The following is a 21,671-nucleotide window of genomic DNA, read 5'->3' on the forward strand; positions in this document are numbered from 1 at the left end:
CATCCCTAAAAGAGCACACATATACGCTTTTACGCACACATACACAGCCTGGGCGCATCAAGAAAGGCAACACTTGATTTGAAGTCCACCTTGTCAACAGTATGGTTGTCCTTTTTTGACAAACGGCATTTTTAAAAGAGCGAGGAGAGAGAAATGATACTAGTTGCTGCGCTGTTAAAGAGAACAGAAAACGTTGGGCCCTTGCGTACACCTCTGCCCCGAGAAGATTTAAATCCCCCCTCAATTGCAGGAGGGTATCCTAATATGGGACCGGCAACAAACTCGGCGGGACACATCTTTTCAAAACATTATTACATCTTATAATTAACATGCATTACGAGTAATTAAGAAAAATACAATTTAAATTACTATAGAATTCATGCAATTCAGTGAGTACATAACTTTATACAAATACGTAGCTCTTTCAGAAAACATATCAAAATCTTACAAAAGGAAAAGAAAATAAAACCAATAAAAGAAATGAGAATACATATTATATGAATCTGACTGATTGTTATGAGATGCTTTCATACAATTTGATGTGCTTTCTTACCTGAGCTGAGTCACCTTTAACTCTACACATAATACTATGCTTTTAATTGCTACTTGTCGTTATTACAGTTTCTGGTTTGGATCATGCATGTTTGTCTGTCAAGTAGTCCTCGACTCTGTAATAAGCCTTCAACATCAATGACTTTTTTAAGTAATTCTTAAGAGCTGGAAAAGGTAATCTTAAAGCATCCTCAGGTAACTTGTTATAAAAATGAGCATCCTCAGGTAACTTGTTATAAAAATGAATGCATTGCCCAACGAATGACTTCTGTACTTTACGAACACGAAACTTTCTGATAGCAAGCTTGTTTTTATTTCTAGTATTATAGTTATGGACATCAGAATTCTTAGTGAAGGAGTCTAGATTCTTAACAACATAAATAATACTATCATATATGTATTGGGAAGCTACAGTTAAAATATTAATTTCTTTAAAAAGTTCTCTTAATGATTCACGCACTCTTAAATTATATGTAGAACGAACGAAGTAAAGTAAAGTGTGGAAGTCCGTTTTTCATTAAGGTTCCGTATAGTAAATACACATTGTGGGATTAATACCTAAATCCACCTAGTCTCACACAAATATATATGTATAATAGCTTGCTAAATAAGGCTTAGAAGTACATACGATGAATATGCTAATCAAATATCAAGAACGACGTTTTAAAGTCGCTCGCTTGCAGGTCCATTGCATTTTTTTTAGCAAATTGCATAATTTTTTTAAGTCATTGTTTTCTTCTTTGTAAACCACCTCAATTACATTTTGACCGGATGTTATTTGTTTTAAAATCTATTGAATTTGATACCAACTGAATCAAATCAATACTAGAGCCAGACGTAAGAGTCAAAATATTTCTACATTGCGCTCCAGTGCCAAATACTAAATGATGGAAACCATTGACTACACAATTTATTCTCATCCGGCATAATGAATATACATTCAATCAAACAACAATTAAAGTACTTATTATTTCCATACCAATACGGGAATGTAAATAAGAAAATCGCTGTTTCGCCCATGAAATGTAGAAATTAAGTATACACTGATCGTATCATTTCTTTTTTATCTAAATGTAAAAATCAAAAAGTTAATTTTTACTTTGGAAGAAAACTACTGAAAATGTATCTAATCTCTTTTATATTATTTTAAAAAATACGTCAGTGCAAAACTCTGTAGATCCGCCGACGACCAACTGTAACTGGTGCAGTAAGTTGCCTGGCGCGTGCCAACTGGGCAAGGCATGCATGATCTTGTTCAGGTCCAGGTTTTCGTACCGGTAAATACCCTGGAAGTTTAAATATTTTTTTTAAATAATAATAATAATGCGGGGGCAGATCCCCGCGGGGGCTTGCTTGTGGCGAGCTGACAGTGAGTGGCGACACCGCGGATCCCTATTCCAGAGGGCCCTGTTATCTGGCCCTCGCCTCTGTGCTTGCCTTGATTGGCCAGCCAGAGTGGAGTCGCAAGAGCAGGGACCTATGCTCCAGGTTGGAAGTGTAAAATGTCATAACGCCGGCGGCCTGCTGAACGGATTACCGGGATCTGGCTACCGCAGACTCACCTCTCGACAACCTCACAGCCACTCCAAAGTGTTGCCCTGTTGTCGCACTGTGCGTGCGGCCATTGCGGGGCCCACTCAATGAGTTGGCGAGTCACCAGCACCACCTGTCATTTACAATTTTGAGACTGATTGTCACGGCAGGTGTCCGCTAGTCTCTCCCATAGCCCATTATTTAGTCCATCCAACTTACAAATCTATAGCCCATGACCTTAGTTCCCATCGCAGCACAAAAGTGCTGCACTGCAATAGTCTTTGCACCTGGCGGGGACCATCACATTAACATTGTGCGTTCGGGGATGGTATCCGCCACGTGTATCCCTTGCTTTTAGATTAAAGTGTCTTAAAGGGCCTATGCGCTGTTGGCTTCGGCCCCACGTATGCCTCCCAAAGGTCCGGGACCCCATGGTCCCGAGATATGGAAAAGACATACAAATAATAATAATAATAATAAAATCTTTGTTGCTTTAAACCTTAAACATTACATTTTTTTACATTATAAAATGTATTAACATTATAAAACAGGTGCATCAGGTTTGCAACACATTTAGGTAGTGGGGTTGAGCCTCTGCCTCCCGAACTAAGTCCAAGCCTGTGACTCGGGAGTCAGTGATTCCTCCTCTCCTAGGTGTGAGCTCTCAATTTGGTAACAATAGTATCGACAATAGAAATTATTATACAGGAATATAAAGCAAATGACAAAAAAAAACCGTAATATACAAACAAAAAATAAAAAAATAAAAGAGAGAAAATAAGCCAGCTGAACAAGAAGAGAAAATAAGGTGTGAAGTTAGAGAGAGTATAGGTAATGCGGTTTGTAATTATAGGTAGCATGATATTTTTAAGGTAGAGGTAGAGGTAGAGCAATAGTTATTTGTGGGTTATTTCAAGCACAACAAGAGATTTATGATAGTGTTTGTAAAAAGGCACTTAGTTTTGTTTTGTATTCACGCATAATGGTAAGAAATACCAGATAAATAAATTAAGCATCGTTTTCGATGCATGTTTGAACACAAGAGTAGGGTCTCTAAACTCTAAAAGTTGAAAGCAGCTTGACTTGTTGGAGTTTACAGACGTATATAATTTTGATAAACTTACCTTCTGAAGCATGCAAGTTTTTGTCGAGACACTCACGTTTGTGAACTTGATAATGGCCTTGGCGAAAATATTACTGCAGGTTACTTGCGAGATCTGCATCTTGACTTCTCGCCTGCCTGACTTGTCAATCGCGAACGTTCTTGCGCTAAACTGGGTATGATGCTATATATGTACATATTATGTTTTAATAATAATATGAGATGCTGTTTATTAGGGAGTTCATTACTATACTGCTGGGTTATAAGCCTTGCAAAATTTTTACTTGTCTCGGTAATATGAGGGTTTCGCAAAATCTTTGATCAAATGTTGAAATAGAATCGGTTTACCAAAAAAAAGCATGGTTTCTCAATCGCGTGATAATAGCGGAACAGAATTTGTTTAAATTGGGCACTCAGATAATTAAACCTAGATGAATACCAAATACACCCTATTTGATTAACACTTACATTCTGAAATGGAGTAGGAGCAGTAATGATGCTGTTCCCAGTAATAAACCTCCTTCCATTGATAACATTGACCTTGTATTTGTTCATAAACGTGAACCTCCTCGTATATGGCGGCCTAGGATCTTTACATTCTTCGGCGTTTTCTAGAACCGCCTCAAAAGACTGTAAATAATCAAAAGCATTTTTAAACTTGTATATATATTTGCATGTAACACTAGAATATTTTTTTTCCTATTCAATAAAAATATTAGGAGGTTTAGACGTCTTCAAGATACCTACTAACTAACTTCAAGATATCTAGATCAAAAACGAATTCTGGCTATACATGGGTTATAATATAAGCATGGGTTAAGCTATACTATAAGTTATAAGTTATGCTTACTTACTTATAATTAAACAATAACTAGAATTAGAATACATGGATCTTTTGAAAGGAAAGGAATGAAAATAAATGTAAGCAAGACGAAAAAGGAAGAAAATATGAAATTTCGGTTGGTCAAGGAAGAGTGGAACAAAGTGAAAGAGTTTGTATATCTGGGAACCTTGTTCACTAGGGACGGTAAGCATGATAAAGACATTGAAAGGAGAGTGAATGCTGGAAATCGTGTGAATGGGGCACTTAACGCTTTTATGAGCAGCCAGAAGGTGTCGCAAAAAGCACGGTTGGCTGTTCATAGAAGGGTGTTAGTGCCTACACTTATGAATGGTAGCGAAAGTTGGGTATGGCAGAAGAGGCATCAGACAGAGCCAAGTGAATGCAGTGGAAATGAGAGCGTTGAGAAGTGTGTGTGGTGTGAGATTGCAAGATAGAATTAGGAACAGTGTGATAAGGGAAAAATGTTGGACCGAATGTAGATGTAGTGACAAAAATTGAGAAAGGTATGTTGAGATGGTTTGGACACATGGAAAGAATGAGTGAAAGAAGGATAACAAAGTGACTGTATAAGGGAGAAGTGGAAGTGGGAGTTGGAAGGGGTAGACCTCGGCAGACTTTCCCTGATCAGATCGGTGAAATCCTGAAGAAAGGCCAGGTCAAGAGCACCCTAAACCGGCGAGCGTGTATGTGGAATGTTATGAAAGTGAAGGAAGCGAAAGAGGTATGTCAGGATCGTAGCAACTGGAAATCCGTGGTGTCTGCTTCCCCTCCGGTAAATAGGTGTGAGTATATATAATATATATATATATATATATATATATATATATATATATATATATATATATATATAACAGTCATGATTTTTATATAGATTTATTAAGAGCATGGAAGATATATGTTGGTAAACCTAAATACAGAAAGTAAAAATAAAAACTATTTTTAATATGAACGCCAAATTTTTCATTTCATAGCGTATGGAACCAACAAAATAACTGGAACACTAAATTGCTCAAAAAGTAGAGTAAGACAGCCCGGTTTAGCCTAAAAGCGTATAAAATGTACCTTTTTTTTACTATTTGAAGCAGCATTAAACAACAAATAAACGTATATTACCAAAACCACAAGGACACAACGTGTTCGAGACATGTCTTTTGATAATATGAGTTAATAATTACCTACTCCAGTTTTGAATACCACACTGATGAAATTACCTATGTTGTTGTGGATCTATTGGTCTATTATTGAAATCATAATTAAATGTCAATAATTTTCCGGAAACAAACATATTATAATGAACGTTTACATAGTAAGTTTATGTTCATAAATGTCAAATGGACATTTAATTTAGCAGTGCCAAATCAAAATGCCAGTAAACCAAAATTTTTGACAACGAAGAACGCTGCACTTACTTGCATAAAAAAGACATAGTTTACTCATAATTTAAATACGAATTTTCTAATAAATCGTGTCTGCGTGCGGCCATGGCGATCGTGGAGTGTCTCGCTCCCTAGTCGGACAAGGCCGCCGCGCCGCGCCGCGCCGCTTCGCGTCTAAATCGCTCATGTGCGAGTAGGACACACCCTATACGTATGATCGTTTTGTTTTTTCCTCGCCGCGCGGCGCCGTCGCCGCGCCGTCGCCGCGCCGCCGCCGCGCCGCGTTGCTTCGCGTTCGCGAGTTACGTTAAGACGTAGCGTAATACTAACTTTTACGCGTAGCTTGGATTGTCTTGTAAGTTTTAAACTCTTAACGAGGACTCACGTTAGACCGGGCCGTGTCCGGGCCGGAGCTTCCGGAACATAGTTTTCTATGGAAAGCATCACGTGATCGCCTGTCATTTCATAGAAAAGTAAGCGCCGGAAGCTCCGGCCCGGACACGGCCCGGTCTAACGTGATTCATCCTTTATTGTTTCCACGTCTTTCCCGTACACAAGACAATGGTGTCTCAGACATTAATCGAATATTCTAGAGAAGCACTGCTTAGCTAAAGTTGTGTAATTAATTTTTCTAAAAGGAATTTTACATTTACGATACACTCCATTCCTGTTGAGAATAGCCACGAAATTCTTGTTTGAATTTATTATCGAACGCACTCAAAGCCAATAATAGATCGACATTAGTCACTGTCTTTGTAGACAAACGGACAGACAGACAGACAAAGTACAACTCCAATTAGGGATACAACAAACATAACGATGGAGGAAGAATTTTGTAAAGTGTGGAAGTCCGTTTTTCATTAAGGTTCCGTATAGTAAACACACATTGTGGGATTAATACCTAAATCCGCCTAGTCTCACACAAATATATATAACAGCTTGCTAAATAAGGCTTAGAAGTACATACGATGAATATGCTAATCAAATATCAAGAACGACGTTTTAAAGTCGCTCGCTTGCAGGTCATTGCATTTTTTTTTTTTTGCAAATTAGCATAATTTTTTAAGTCATCGTTTTCTTCTTTGTAAACCACCTCAATTACATTTTGACCGGATGTTATTTGTTTTAAAATCTATTGAATTTGATACCAACTGAATCAAATCAATACGAGAGCCAGACGTAAGAGTCTAAATATTTCTACATTGCGCTCCAGTGCCTATTGAACTCTCAACGTCCAATATAGCCGACGATAGCAGTTGGAGAAGGTAACTGGTCTACTGGCGCCTCGCTCGAAACCGCAGTCGCCCCAGCCTACTTGATGCCCCGGTGCGAAGCCCTCGACGAATATCTTCAACCGCCTCGCGTTAAGAAATAAACTACACGATTTAAAAACTGACTTTTATTTACGCGGTACAAATATAAAAATACTCCTATAACGATTAGGCGGTACAGCTTCGGATCCCTCAGGTCTTCCTTGGTTTTCTTCCTTTGGTTTTCTTCCTTTTGGTTTTTCCTTTTCGGCTGCTCCTGGTGTACTGTACGATCCGAAGCGATACCGTCTTACTTTTATACGAAAAATCAAGAAAGGGAGTCACCTGCGATAGGAAATAAAATCATGTCTTAATTCGCGGAATTAATCGGCCTGTGATTGGTCGATTACGTCATACGGTCATTTTCGGGTGAATTTTCATTATCCCGCTATCGTTCTGTGACCCATATTACATACATCCGATTAATTACTGACTTAAAACTATTACAAATAGTTAACTACGTTCATTAGTTATAAAAACAAACGATAACAAGTTCACTAACCCTTACGACTTGGCTTACAATAGATAGGAAAGCGGCCGAAATGAATACAATGGATGGTTTATGGCCCTTTGCCCGCTCGCAGGCCTTTGTCTACCTGTGACTGCCTTATGATTCTTGTCTAACTAGGTGACTAGGCTAATGACCTACAATATTTACAAATATTGCTATGATGTAACTTTAACAGGTTACGAATTAATTAGTGAAACGTGTATGTTTCTAAGTGAAAATTACGCTGTATCGGAGCGCTGAGCTCGAATTTGGCCGACCAATGAGAAGCGATCAGTCTGTCCCTTTCATATTGAGACTTCCTTGTCTTGACCCGCCCTCTTTGGGTAACCACTGACAGAGTCTACATTATTTTACCAAGTTTATAGTGATTACTTGGGAATCTACTTAGGAATTGGGAAATAAGTTTAACCATGTTTTTTCCTAACTTACTGGGTGACCTAAAACTTATTACGAACATACGACTTAAATAACGAATATTTCGAATACTTATGACTACTGACAATCTAATCGCGGTTTTCCCTACCTATCAAATAAATCTTTATTGAGAATACAGTCTTAATCGAATTTGATCTTAATCTAACTTATAATTATCCGCGTCTTGTCGTAGCGTCGCTAACAGTGCCAAATACTAAATGATGGAAACCGTTGACTACACAATTCATTCTCATCCGGCGTAATGAATGTACATTCAAACAAACATCAATTAAAGTACTTATTATTTCCATACCAATACGGGAATGTAAATAAGTAAATCGCTGTTTCGCCCATGAAATATAGAAATTAAGTATACACTGATCGTATAATTCCTTTTTTATCTAAATGTAAAAATCAAAAAGTTCATTTTTACTTTGGAAGAAAACTACTGAAAATGTATCTAATCTCTTTTATATTATTTTAAAATATACGTCAGTGCAAAACTCTGTAGATCCGCCGACGACCAACTGTAACTGGTGCAGTAAGTTGCCTGGCGCGTGCCAACTGGGCAAGGCATGCATGATCTTGTTCAGGTCCAGGTTTTCGTACCGGTAATTACCCTGGAAGTTTAAATAATGTTTTAAATAATAATAATAATAAGCCCGCAGGGCAGCTTGTGGCGAGCTGTTGGGGAGTAACGACCCCACGGACCCGAGTGCTCCCGAGAGTCGGTCAGGGTCTCCGTCTCCGGCGTGTCTTCGTCGGTCGGAGTGGACCCTAAGGGGACCCGTAGGACTCTCAGCTCTGGCTTGCCTTCATTGGCCGTCCAGAGAGGAGTCGTTAGAGCTATATGCTCCAGAGGTGGAAGTGTTAAAGGGCATAACGCCGCGAGTAACTTCGGAGAAAGCGCAGCACCACCTCTCGACACCCCTGAGCCGCTCACTCCGGTGTTGCGCCTGGCCGTCTTTAAGATGGCGCATCAGGTGCCCATCTAACGAGTGGCGAGTCACCGCCTGCCTCGATAACACTGTATAACACAATGTTATGGCAGGTGTCCGGAACTCTTAGCAATAGCCCAGACTTATTTTCCACCCAAATTTAAACCATAGACCAGAACTCTTTCCATTTTTCTATAATAGCTCCCAATGCCTGCTGAAACCGGTTTACGGGTATCTATTTATGTACCCGTGAACGGGTTTCAGCAGGCGTTCTACATGACATCAAAGCTCTCCAAACGGCCTCTACGTGTTGGATCTATATCCCCACGCACGCCTAATAAATGACCGGGCTTAAAAACCCGAGTATTTGTAACGGAGATACAAATAATAATAATAATGCGGGGGCAAATACCCCGCGGGGGCTTACTTGTGGCGAGCTGACAGTGAGTGGCGACACCGCGGACCCCTATTCCAGAGGGCCCTGTCATCTGGCCCTCGCCTCTGTGCTTGCCTTGATTGGCCGGCCAGAATGGAGTCGCAAGAGCAGGACCTATGCTCCAGGTTAACGGATTACCGGGATCTGTCATTTACAATTTTGAGACTGATTGTCACGGCAGGTGTCCGCTAGTCTCTCCCATAGCCCATTATCCAGTCCATCCAACTTTCAAATCTATAGCCCATGACCTTAGTTCCCATCGCAGCACAAAAGTGCTGCACTGCAATAGTCTTTGCAAATGGTGGGGACCATCACATTCACATTGTGCGTTCGGGGATGGTATCCGCCACGTGTATCCCTTGCTTTTAGATTAAAGTGTCTTAAAGGGCCTCTGCGCTGTTGGTTTCGGCCCCACGTATGCCTCCCAAAGGTCCGGGACCCCATGGTCCCGGGATATGGAAAAGACATACAAATAATAATAATAATAAAATCTTTGTTGCTTTAAACCTTAAACATTACATTTTTTTACATTATAAAATGTATTAACATTATAAAACAGGTGCATCAGGTTTGTAACACATTTAGGTAGTGGGGTTGAGCCTCTGCCTCCCGAACTAAGTCCAAGCCTGTGACTCGGGAGTCAGTGATTTCTCCTCTCCTAGGTGTGAGCTCTCAATTTGGTAACAATAGTATCGACAATAAAAATTATTATACAGGAATCCTGGCCTGTCCTCGGAAGGCATGTCCAGCAGCTTCACGTCACGGAGATGAAGATGTCGCGATGGATGTGTGGCGTTACGCGACTAGATCGCATACGTAACGAACACATCCGTGGCAGCCTCGGAATCCGTGACGTAGCGGATAAGCTGCAGGAAAGCCGCCTCCGATGGTATGGCCATATACGCCGCAGACCGGTAGACTACGTCGGAAATAGATGCCTCAATCTCACTGTCCAAGGCCCTAGATCACGCGGTAGGCCTAAGAAGCGCTGGCTGGACGTCGTGACAGCGGACATGGGAGAGAACAATCTCACACCCGAGGATGCCGAAGACCGGGCAAAGTGGAGAAGACTGAGCAGGAAAGCGGACCCTGGCGCTAGGCCGGGAAAACGCTAGGTCGAAGAAGAAGATAAAGCAAATGACAAAAAAAAAAACAGTAATATAACGGGTTGGCTTAAAATTCAAGAATGAAGTAATTGGCCTCCCTTGTGTTAGTTTACGTAACATGCTTCTGACCGTTTGCTTTTCACTTTGGGCAAACTACCAAGTACTCTCTGACTGATCGTTTTGTAATGACACGGTAAAATTTATTTTATTCTAAAATATTTTTGCCTACTATCGCAATATACATATCAGAGTATATAATATTTGCCAAAATTCTTCGATTGATTTAAGTCTTGGGGATATTCTAGGATTGGAAACGTTTAGTCGTTTTTCCGCGAGAGCCTAAAACCAGTCATACTCCGGTGGCCGGCTGCATGAAACAAACCTCATCAAAAAATAGAATATACCTACCCTGTAGAGGTACCTGACATTTAGTAGCTTCCAACGCACTTGGTCGGCCTAGGCTTAACCTGGCAGATTTTGTACAAATGGCAAAAACGTTGGACAAAAATTCATCAAAAAAAACCTCATCGAAAAATAGAATGAAACTTGTATGGTAGGATACCTGACCTTGAGGACAGTAAAAAAAAAGTGGTCGGCCTCACCTTAGCCTGGCAGTTTATGCAGTCCGACCAGATTTATTGGGTCACGTGAGAGCTACAATTTACCTCATCGAAAAATAGAATGATACAAACGGATTATAATAGCTAAAATAAGCCTGTTGACGTATGTCTTGGTCGGCCTCACCTTAACCTGGCAGTTTTTTCAGTCCGACCAAATTTATAAAAAAATCATCAAAAAATTTTTAAAGAAAAATCGTATGAAACTTGTATGGTACGATAGCTGCCTTTGAGGACAGTAAAAAAAAAGTGGTCGGCCAAATCCTGTGTTGGCAGGTTCCTGTGTCCGACCAATTTCGTGGTACCATGTGAGAGCTACAATTTACCTCTTCGAAAAATAGAATGAAACAAACGGATTATAATAGTTAAAATAAGCCTGTTGACGTATGTCTTGGTCGGCCTCACCTTAACCTGGCAGTTTTTGCAGTCCGACCAAATTTATAAAAAAATCATCAAACATTTTTTTATCGAAAAATCGTATGAAACTTGTATGGTACGATACCTGCCTTTGAGGACAGTAAAAAAAAAAGTGGTCGGCCAAATCCTGTGTTGGCAGGTTCCTGTGTCCGACCAATTTTGTGGTACCACGTGAGAGCTACAATTTACCTCATCAAAAAATAGAATGAAACAAACGGATTTTAATACCTAAAATAAACCTGTTGACGTATGGCTTGGTCGGCCTCACCGTAGCCTGGCAGTTTTTGCAGTCCGACCAAATTTGTGGTACCACGTGACAGCTACAATTTACCTCATCGAAAATAGGATGAAAAAAAACGGATTATAATAGCTAAAATAAACCTGTTGACGTATGGATTGTTACGGACGGCTTTCATAAATTCAATGTGGCAGTGTGCGGCAGAATCCACTTGCATCAAATTTGATGCAACACATTGTGGCTGGACATTAAGAGATTAAATGTATAAGATCAAATGGTTTGAAGGACACATAACGCCTTTGCGAGTCGAAGAAATAACAATAGATAAGTCGGAGTCTGGGGAAAGTTCGTCAGACTTCGACTCCGAAGATGATTATGATTAACAGTAATTCTTAACAATAAAAGGGTTATTCCCACTAGTTACCACCAAGTTCTTATCAATGGTAACTACTGGGAATTATTTTCCCACCTTTTACCACTGGTAACTACTGGGAAAAAAAATCCTAGTAGTTACCACCAACTCGGTTTGGTGGTACCTACTGGGAATTTTTATTCCCAGTGGTTACCACTGGTAAACGGTGGGAATTTCTTTTCTACAAACCGAGTTTCGAAGGAGAAATGCTACAGTTGATGGAAAAAAGTCTGATTTGATGCAAAGATAATCACTTAATATATGTGAGGTTATCTTGTGTATTTTACCGTTTATTAAAATTTTGGGAGGCTCACGTGCAGTTTTTCCTCTTATATTACAAGTGTTCGATTGAAAACTAAGGTTTGGTGTATACCTGGATCACCTGCATGTACAAGAAGGCGTTTCATATACGCCCGCCCATCAGATAGGTACACAAAGTCATGATGCGTATGGAATACAGCATGTGTGGCCAAGCCATTATGCCCTAAATTATGTTCTACTTCGTTAAAACTTAGCTTACCTGTGTATTTACTCTTTCTAAAATATTTATCTTCCTTAAAATGCAGCATACACAAACGGTCTTTCTCATTTGCCTTAGTTTTTGGTACTCAAAGCTTTTTCTCACCGATTTATGCATATCGGGTCCTTGGGAAAATAGGGAGATCCTATAGGTATATTTCCACAATTTGTCGCACACTATTGCAGTATTGTGGAGAAAAAAAAACATAAAACCGAATTGATAACCTCCTCCTTTGGGATTTGGAAGTCGGTTAAAAAAGGAGAATGTTTACAATTTATTGGAAACAATGTATGTGATTTGACAGTGACAGCAACTCCAATATGGAGACGCCACCTGGCGTGATAAAATGTCAGTTATGCCTCCTCATTCTATCTGTAGTGGAAAAGTAGGATATACGATTCAAAACTTGTCAAAAATCGATGAAAACCTTTTTATTTTTGACATCTGTGAGACATCATCTCAACGTAAGTGTTACTCTGAAACCACGTCGGTAGTTAGAAAACGTTATTTAGATATTAGATAGATTTATGAATAAAATTTGAACTGAAAGTTTTCTTTTTTTTTAAAGCCCTCTAAGACCTCCATGGACTCATTTACTTATGACTTTTTTCAGTTATCATTATTAAGTTAAGTTCAAGCTGCGAAGAAACCATATTTTTATTATTCTTTATAAATGTGGTCGGACTGCAAAAACTGCCTGGCTAAGGTGAGGCCGACCAAGCCATACGTCAACTGGTTTATTTTGCTATTATAATCCGTTTTTTATTCATCCTATTTTTCGATGAGGCAAATTGTAGCTGTCACGTGGTACCACAAATTTCGTCAGTCTGCAAAAACCGACAGGTTAAGGTGAGGCCGCTCAAGACATACGTCAACAGGTTTATTTTAGCTATTATAATCCGTTTTATTTCGTCCTATTTTTCGATGAGGTAAATTGTAGCTGTCACGTGGTACCACAAATTTGGTCGGACTGCAAAAACTGCCAGGCTACGGTGAGGCCCACCAAGCCATACGTCAATAGCTTTATTTTAGCTATTATAATCTATTTGTTTCGTTCTATTTTTCGATGAGGTAAATTGTAGCTGTCACGTGGTACCACAAATTTGGTCGGACGGCAAAAACTGCCAGGCTAAGGGGAGGCCGACCAAGCCATACGTCAACAGGTTTATTTTAGCTATTATAATCTGTTTGTTTCATTCTATTTTTCCATGAGGTAAATTGTAGCTGTCACGTGGTACCACAAATTTGGTCGGACTGCAAAAACTGCCAGGCTACGGTGAGCCCGACTAAGCCATACGTCAACAGGGTTATTTTAGCTATTATAATCCGTTTGTTTCATTCTATTTTTCGATGAGGTAAATTGTAGCTCTCACGTGGTACCACAAAATTGGTCGGACACAGGAACCTGCTAACACAGGATTTGGCCGAAAACTTTTTTTTTACTGTCCTCAAAGGCAGCTATCGTACCATTTAAGTATCATACGATTTTTCGATAACATTTTTTGATGATTTTTTTATAAATTTGATTGGACTGCAAAAACTGCCAGGTTAAGGTGAGGCCGACCAAGACATTCGTCAACAGGCTTATTTTAGCTATTATAATCCGTTTGTTTCATTCTATTTTTCGATGAGGTAAATTGTAGCTCTCACGTGGTACCACAATATTGTTCGGACACAGGAACCTGCCAACACAGGATTTGACTGACCACTTTTTATTTTACTGTCCTCAAAGGCAGCTATCGTACCATACACATTTCATACGATTTTTCGATAAAAAATTTTTGATGTTTTTTTTATAAATTTGGTCGGACTGCAAAAACTGCCAGGTTAAGGTGAGGCCGACCACAACATACGTCAACAGGCTTATTTTAGCTATTATAATCCGTTTGTTTCATTCTATTTTTCGATGAGGTAAATTGTAGCTCTCACGTGGTACCACAAAATTGGTCGGACACAGGAACCTGCCAACACAGGATTTGGCCGACCACTTTTTTTTTACTGTCCTCAAAGGCAGCTATCGTACCATACAAGTTTCATACGATTTTTCGATAAAAATTTTTTGATGATTTTTTATAAATTTGGTCGGACTGCAAAAACTGCCAGGTTAAGGTGAGGCCGACCAAGACATACGTCAACAGGCTTATTTTAGCTATTATAATCCGTTTGATTCATTCTATTTTTCGATGAGGTAAATTGTAGCTCTCACGTGGTACCACAAAATTGGTCGGACACAGGAACCTGCCAACACAAGATTTGGCCGACCACTTTTTTTTACTGTCCTCAAAGGCAGCTATCGTACCATACAAGTTTCATACGATTTTTCGATAAAAAAATTTCGATGATTTTTTTATAAATTTGGTCGGACTGCAAAAACTGCCAGGTTAAGGTGAGGCCGACCAAGACATACGTCAACAGGCTTATTTTAGCTATTATAATCCGTTTGTTTCATTCTATTTTTCGATGAGGTAAATTGTAGCTCTCACGTGACCCAATAAATCTGGTCGGACTGCAAAAACTGCCAGGCTAAGGTGAGGCCGACCACTTTTTTTTTACTGTCCTCAAGGTCAGGTATCCTACCATACAAGTTTCATTCTATTTTTCGATGAGGTTTTTTTTGATGAATTTTTGTCCAACGTTTTTGCCATTTGTACAAAATCTGCCAGGTTAAGCCTAGGCCGACCAAGTGCGTTGGAAGCTACTAAACGTCAGGTACCTCTACAGGGTAGGTATATTCTATTTTTTGATGAGGTTTGTTTCATGCAGCCGGCCACCGGACTAATACTGATACGAAACAGTTGCTTATAATTAACGATATGCGCAGTGTTAGTCCTGCTCACGTCTCCTGAATCACCCTATTGTCTTTTTTTTATATTTCCGAAAACGAAAATTCTCATTACTTTAAGAGCGCTATTACATTTCGGCGTTGAGCGAGTTTAGGTATTTTACGCGCTGCGGCAGGCCGTGCGAGCTCAGTACGCCGATCCCTTCTACCACACTCGCACTACAATGATGGATTAAACATTCTTGATCCTTCGCGAAGCATATTGAAATCAACCATAACAACACTAACTGTAATTAACTTTTAAAGTTCTAAAACTGTTATTTGGTAAGTACGAAAATACTAAATGCAGTGCAAATGTACATAGGGGCTGTTCATAAATTACGTCATCTATTTTTGACGATTTTTGACCCCCCCCCACCCCTCAAATCATCCAAAAATCAAGCTTCGGATGAATCTGTTTGCTCCTACGTCATGTTACCATCATCCGATGTCCAGACCCCCCCCCCCCCACTCCTCCCATTTGAAACGACGTAATTTATGAATAGCCCCATACTTGTACTTATGAAGGTATATTACTCGAAAGAAATTATAGGTACCTACTCGCTTATTTACATGTTTCGTCATTGCATTTGGTACCTATAGGTTGTAAAGTTTGTATCAACGAGGGTTTAAAAACGAACTGGTACTGAGGATCTGATGATGATTAAGGTGGTCACGGATACCAATCAACCATGTAGTAACATGATTAGGCTCGTTTGATTCGTCTCAACAAGATCTTTGACACTGAAGATACACAGGGTCTGATGATGGAGCTGGAAGGTGGCCACGGGTACCAGTCTATCATGTAACTAAACAACTTCGTGTTTGGGCTCGTTTGATTCGTCTCAACAAGATCTTTGGCACAAGACAGTACTCAGGGTCTGATGATGGAGCTGGAAGGTACCATTACCAATCAACCATGCAACTAAACCACATCGTGTTTAGGATCGTTTGATTCGTCTCAACAAGATCTTTGACACTATGTGATACTCAGAGTCTGATGATGGAGCTGGAAGGTGGTCACCGGTACCAATCAACCATGCAACTAAACCACTTCGTGTTTAGGCTCGTTTTATTCGTTTCAACAAGATCTTTGACACAAGATAGTACTCAGGGTCTGATGTTGGAGCCGGAAGGTGGCCACGGGTACCAGTCTATCATGTAACTAAACAACTTCGTGTTTGGGCTCGTTTGATTCGTCTCAACAAGGTCTTTGGCACAAGACAGTACTCAGGGTCTGATGATGGAGCTGGAAGGTACCATTACCAATCAACCATGCAACTAAACCACATCGTGTTTAGGATCGTTTGATTCGTCTCAACAAGATCTTTGACACTAGGTGATACTCAGAGTCTGATGATGGAGCTGGAAGGTGGTCACCGGTACCAATCAACCATGCAACTAAACCACTTCGTGTTTAGGCTCGTTTTATTCGTTTCAACAAGATCTTTGACACAAGATAGTACTCAGGGTCTGATGTTGGAGCCGGAAGATGGTCACCGGTACCAATCAACCATGCAACTAAACCATTTCGTGTTTAGGCACGTTTTATTCATCTCAACAAGATCTTTGACACAAGGTAGTACTCAGGGTCTGATGATGGAGCGCGAAGGTGGCGACGGGTACCTGTCTATCATCATCAGCTCCATCATCAGACCCTGAGTAGTATCTTGTGTCAAACATCTTATTGCGACGAATCAAATGAGCCCAAACACGAAGTGGTTCAGTTACATGGTAGACTGGTACCCGTGGCCACAGTCCAGCTCCATCATCAGACCCTGAGTACTAACTTGTGTCAAAGATCTTGTTGCGACGAATCGAACGAAGCCAAACACGAAGTGGTTTAGTTGCATGGTTGATTGGTACCGGTGACCACCTTCCGGATCCATCATCAGACCCTCAGTACTACCTTGTGTCAAAGATCTTGTTGCGACAAATCAAACGAGCCCAAACACGAAGTGGTTCAGTTACATGGTAGACTGGTACCCGTGGCCACAGTCCAGCTCCATCATCAGACCCTGAGTACTAACTTGTGTCAAAGATCTTGTTGCGACGAATCGAACGAAGCCAAACACGAAGTGGTTTAGTTGCATGGTTGATTGGTACCGGTCACCACCTTCCGGATCCATCATCAGACCCTCAGTACTACCTTGTGTCAAAGATCTTGTTGCGACAAATCAAACGAGCCCAAACACGAAGTGGTTCAGTTACATGGTAGACTGGTACCCGTGGCCACCTTCCAGCTCCATCATCAGATCCTGAGTACTATCTTGTGTCCAAGGTCTTGTTGAGACGAATCAAACGAGCCTAAACACGAAGTGGTTTAGTTGCATGGTTGATTGGTACCGGTGACCCCCTTCCGGCTCCAACATCAGACCCTGAGTACTATCTTGTGTCAAAGATCTTATAGAAACGAATAAAACGAGCCTAAACACGAAGTGGTTTAGTGGCATGGTTGATTGGTACCGGTGACCACCTGCCGGCTCCATCATCAGACCCTGAGTACTATCTTGTGTCAAAGATCTTGTTGAGACGAATCAAACGAGCCTAAACACGAAGTGGTTTAGTTGCATGGTTGATTGGTACCGGTGACTACCTTCCGGCTCCATCATCAGACCCTGAGTATTATCTTGTGCCAAAGATCTTGTTGAGACGAATCAAACGAGCCCAAACACGAAGTGGTTTAGTTGCATGGTTGATTGGTACCGGTGACCACCTTCCGGCTCCATCATCAGACCCTGAGTACTATCTTAAGTCAAAGATCTTGTTGAGACGAATAAAACGAGCCTAAACACGAAGTGGTTTAGTTGCATTGTTGATTGGTACTGGTGACCACCTTCCGGCTCCATCATCAGACCCTGAGTACTATCTTAAGTCAAAGATCTTGTTGAGCCGAATCAAACGAGCCCAAACACGAAGTGGTTTAGTTGCATGGTTGATTGGTACCGGTGACCACCTTCCGGCTCCATCATCAGACCCTGAGTACTATCTTGTGTCAAAGATCTTGTTGAGATGAATAAAACGAGCCTAAACACAAAGTGGTTTAGTTGCATGGTTGATTGGTACCGGTGCCCACCTTCCGGCTCCATCATCAGACCCTGAGTACTATCTTGAGTCAAATAAATACATATAGAATGTCAGGTCGTTTCAAATATTTTTAATCCTGTCCGGTAGTTTATTAAACTGTACCATTATAAATTATAATACTATAAAAACGGTGCTAGGATCAAAGTCTCTCGTTGCGGTTTACACGCACACAGTATAGCGTTTTACACGGCGCCCGCCGCACACAATGATAAAAAACCTCGTCGTCGCCGTTGAAAATGTGCGGAGCCGACCGACACACGTCCTGCCTCTACAAGCTCTGCCGCGGCACTGAGCTGGCGCAGCGCGCGTCATCGGTAATATAGAGTAGTTTTCAAAAAATTGCCAAAAAATTATAGTAGAATTTCATAAACACTAATGTATACCAACAGTATAAGCAAACGTTGCAGATTGCTTGAGTATGAAAATGACTTCGATATTAAGTAGATTTTCGTAGGAATTGACACTTGTTTCGGAGAGAAAATCGAGTTCGTTTTACTTTGATTTTCTCTTTCTCAAAGGTATGTAGGAAAAATATAGTTTGATATGCCTAAAGTACAGGGTATTAGTAATACAAAATAGCCAGGTTTAGCAGAGTAAAATTCTCAACATTTCCAAATAAGAGCTCGCCATTCAGTGCTTCACGGGGTTTTTCGGAAACGACCATCAGAAAAAAAATCATTACTAATTTAATAAGTCCTTTTTCTAATATTTACAACGACATTTATAAAGATAAGAAGACGCTTTTACTGGAACAAGTACTCATTGTTTCTAATAATGAGCGCAAAGTCCTGAATTTCGTCGACTAGTATCATCAATTTTGCATTATTTCGACTTTTCTTGTAAGAGCGCTCTTAAGCCAACCCATTACAAACAAAAAATAAAAAAAGAAAAGAGAGAAAATAAGCCAGCTAATACCAGATAAGTGTAAGTATGTCTGTAATTGTGAGTAAGTCAGTGCATGCGCGGGTTCGTGTGTGTATGGTGTGTGTAAGTGTGTATGAAGTGTGTCCCCATACACACAGGTGTGAAGTTAGAGAGAGTGTAGGTAATGCGGTTTGTAATTATAAGTAGCATGATATTTTTAAAGTAGAGAGCAATAGTTATTTATGGGTTATTTTAAGCACGACAAGAGATTTTCGGTTTCCTGATATGATAGTGTTTGTAAAAAGGCACTTAGTTTTGTTTTGTTTTCACGCATAAAGGTAAGAAATACCAGATAAATAAATTAAGCATCGTTTTCGATGCATGTTTGAACACAAGAGAAGGGTCTCTAAACTCTAAATGTTGAAAGCAGCTTAGCTTGTTGGAGTTTACAGACGTATATAATTTTGATAAACTTACCTTCTGAAGCATACAAGTTTTTGTCGAGACACTCACGTTTGTGAACTTGATAATGGCCTTGGCGAAAATATTACTGCAGGTTACTTGCGAGATCTGCATCTTGACTTCTCGCCTGCCTGACTTGTCAATCGCGAACGTTCTTGCGCTAAACTGGGTATGATGCTATATATGTATTATGTTTTAATAATAATATGAGATGCTGTTTATTAGGGAGTTCATTACTATACTGCTGGGTTATAAGCCTTGCATAATTTTTACTTGTCTCTGTAATTTGAGGGATATTGCGCAAAATCTTTGATCAAATGTTGAAATAGAATCGGTTTACCAAAAAAAAGCATGGTTTCTCAATCGCGTGAAAATAGCGAAACAGAATTTGTTTAAATTGGGCACTCAGATAATTAAACCTAGATGAATACCAAATACACCCTATTTGGTTAACACTTACATTCTGAAATGGAGTAGGAGCAGTAATGATGCTGTTCCCAGTAATAAACCTCCTTCCATTGATAACATTGACCTTGTATTTGTTCATAAACGTGAACCTCCTCGTATATGGCGGCCTAGGATCTTTACATTCTTCGGCGTTTTCTAGAACCGCCTCAAAAGACTGTAAATAATCAAAAGCATTTTTAAACTTGTACATATATTTGCATGTAACACAAGAATATTTTCTTTCCTATTCAATAAAAATATTAGGAGGTTTAGACGTCTTCAAGATACTAACTAACTTCAAGATAACTATCTAGATCAATAACGAATTCGGGCTACACATGGGTTATAATATTAAGCTATACTATAAGTTATAAGTTGTGCTTACATACTTATAATTAAACAATAACTAGAATACATTGATCTTTTGTAAGGAAAGGAATGAAAATAAATGTAAGCAAGACGAAAGTAATGGTATTTGAAAAGGAAGAAAATATGAAATTTCGGTTGGTCAAGAAAGAGTGGAACAAGTGAAAGAGTTTGTATATCTGGGACTAGGGACGGTAAGCATGATAAAGACATTGAAAGGAGAGTGAATGCTGGAAATCGTGTGAATGGGGCACTTAACGCTTTTATGAGCAGCCAGAAGGTGTCGCAAAAAGCACGGTTGGCTGTTCATAGAGGGGTGTTAGTGCCTACACTTATGTATGGTAGCGAAAGTTGGGTATGGCAGAAGAGGCATTAGAGCCAATGCAGTGGAAATGAGAGCGTTGAGAAGTGTGTGTGGTGTGAGATTGCAAGATAGAATTAGGAACAGTGTGATAAGGGGAAAATGTTGACTGAATGTAGATGTAGTGACAAAAATTGAGAAAGGTATGTTGAGATGGTTTGGACACGTGGAAAGAATGAGTGAAAGAAGTCTAACAAAGAGACTGTATAAGGGAGAAGTGGAAGTGGGAGTTGGAAGGGGTAGACCTCGGCAGACTTTCTCTGATCAGATCGGTGAAATCCTGAAGAAAGGCCAGGTCAAGAGCACCCGAAACCGGCGAGCGCGTATGTGGAATGTTATGAAAGTGAAGGAAGCGAAAGAGGTATGTCAGGATCGTAGCAAGTGGAAATCCGTGGTCTCTGCCTACCCCTCCGGTAAATGTTGGTAAACCTAAATAAAGAAAGTAAAAAAAACATTAAGCTACTTTAAATATGAACTCCAAATTTTTCATTTCATAGCGTATGGAACCAACAAAATAACTGGAAGACTAAATTGCTCAAAAAGTTGAGTAAGAAAGCCCGGTTTAACCTAAAAGCGTATAAAATGTACCTTTTTTTTACTGTTTGAAGCAGCACAAAACAATAAATAAACATATGTTACCAAAACCACAAGGACACAACGTGTTCGAGACATGTCTTTTGATAATATGAGTTAATAATTACCTACTCCAGTTTTGAATACCACACTGATGAAATTACCTATGTTGTTGTGGATCTATCGGTCTATTACTGAAATCATCATTACATGTCAATCATTTTTCGGAAACAAGCATAGTAATGACCGTTCACATAGTAAGTTTATGTTCATAAATATCTAATGGGCATTTAATTTGGCAAATGGACAGCCTATCTATTAAATAATGAAACTGAGTGGAATGCAATGTACAATTTTTTTTTTA

General features: G+C 39.9%; 1 long non-coding RNA gene across 1 annotated transcript in view; it reads left to right on the forward strand.

The window, feature by feature from the left end:
- The first annotated feature begins 8,279 nt into the window (after positions 1-8,279).
- The window catches only part of LOC134798468 (uncharacterized), a 350,482-nt gene continuing 337,090 nt past the window's right edge, over positions 8,280-21,671 (forward strand). The window contains exon 1 of the long non-coding RNA XR_010145187.1: positions 8,280-8,511. This is a non-coding gene — a long non-coding RNA (uncharacterized LOC134798468). The remainder of the gene's footprint in view (positions 8,512-21,671) is intronic.

The sequence above is a fragment of the Cydia splendana genome, chromosome 16 (assembly GCF_910591565.1).
Source record: "Cydia splendana chromosome 16, ilCydSple1.2, whole genome shotgun sequence".
NCBI classification, from domain to species: domain Eukaryota; kingdom Metazoa; phylum Arthropoda; class Insecta; order Lepidoptera; family Tortricidae; genus Cydia; species Cydia splendana.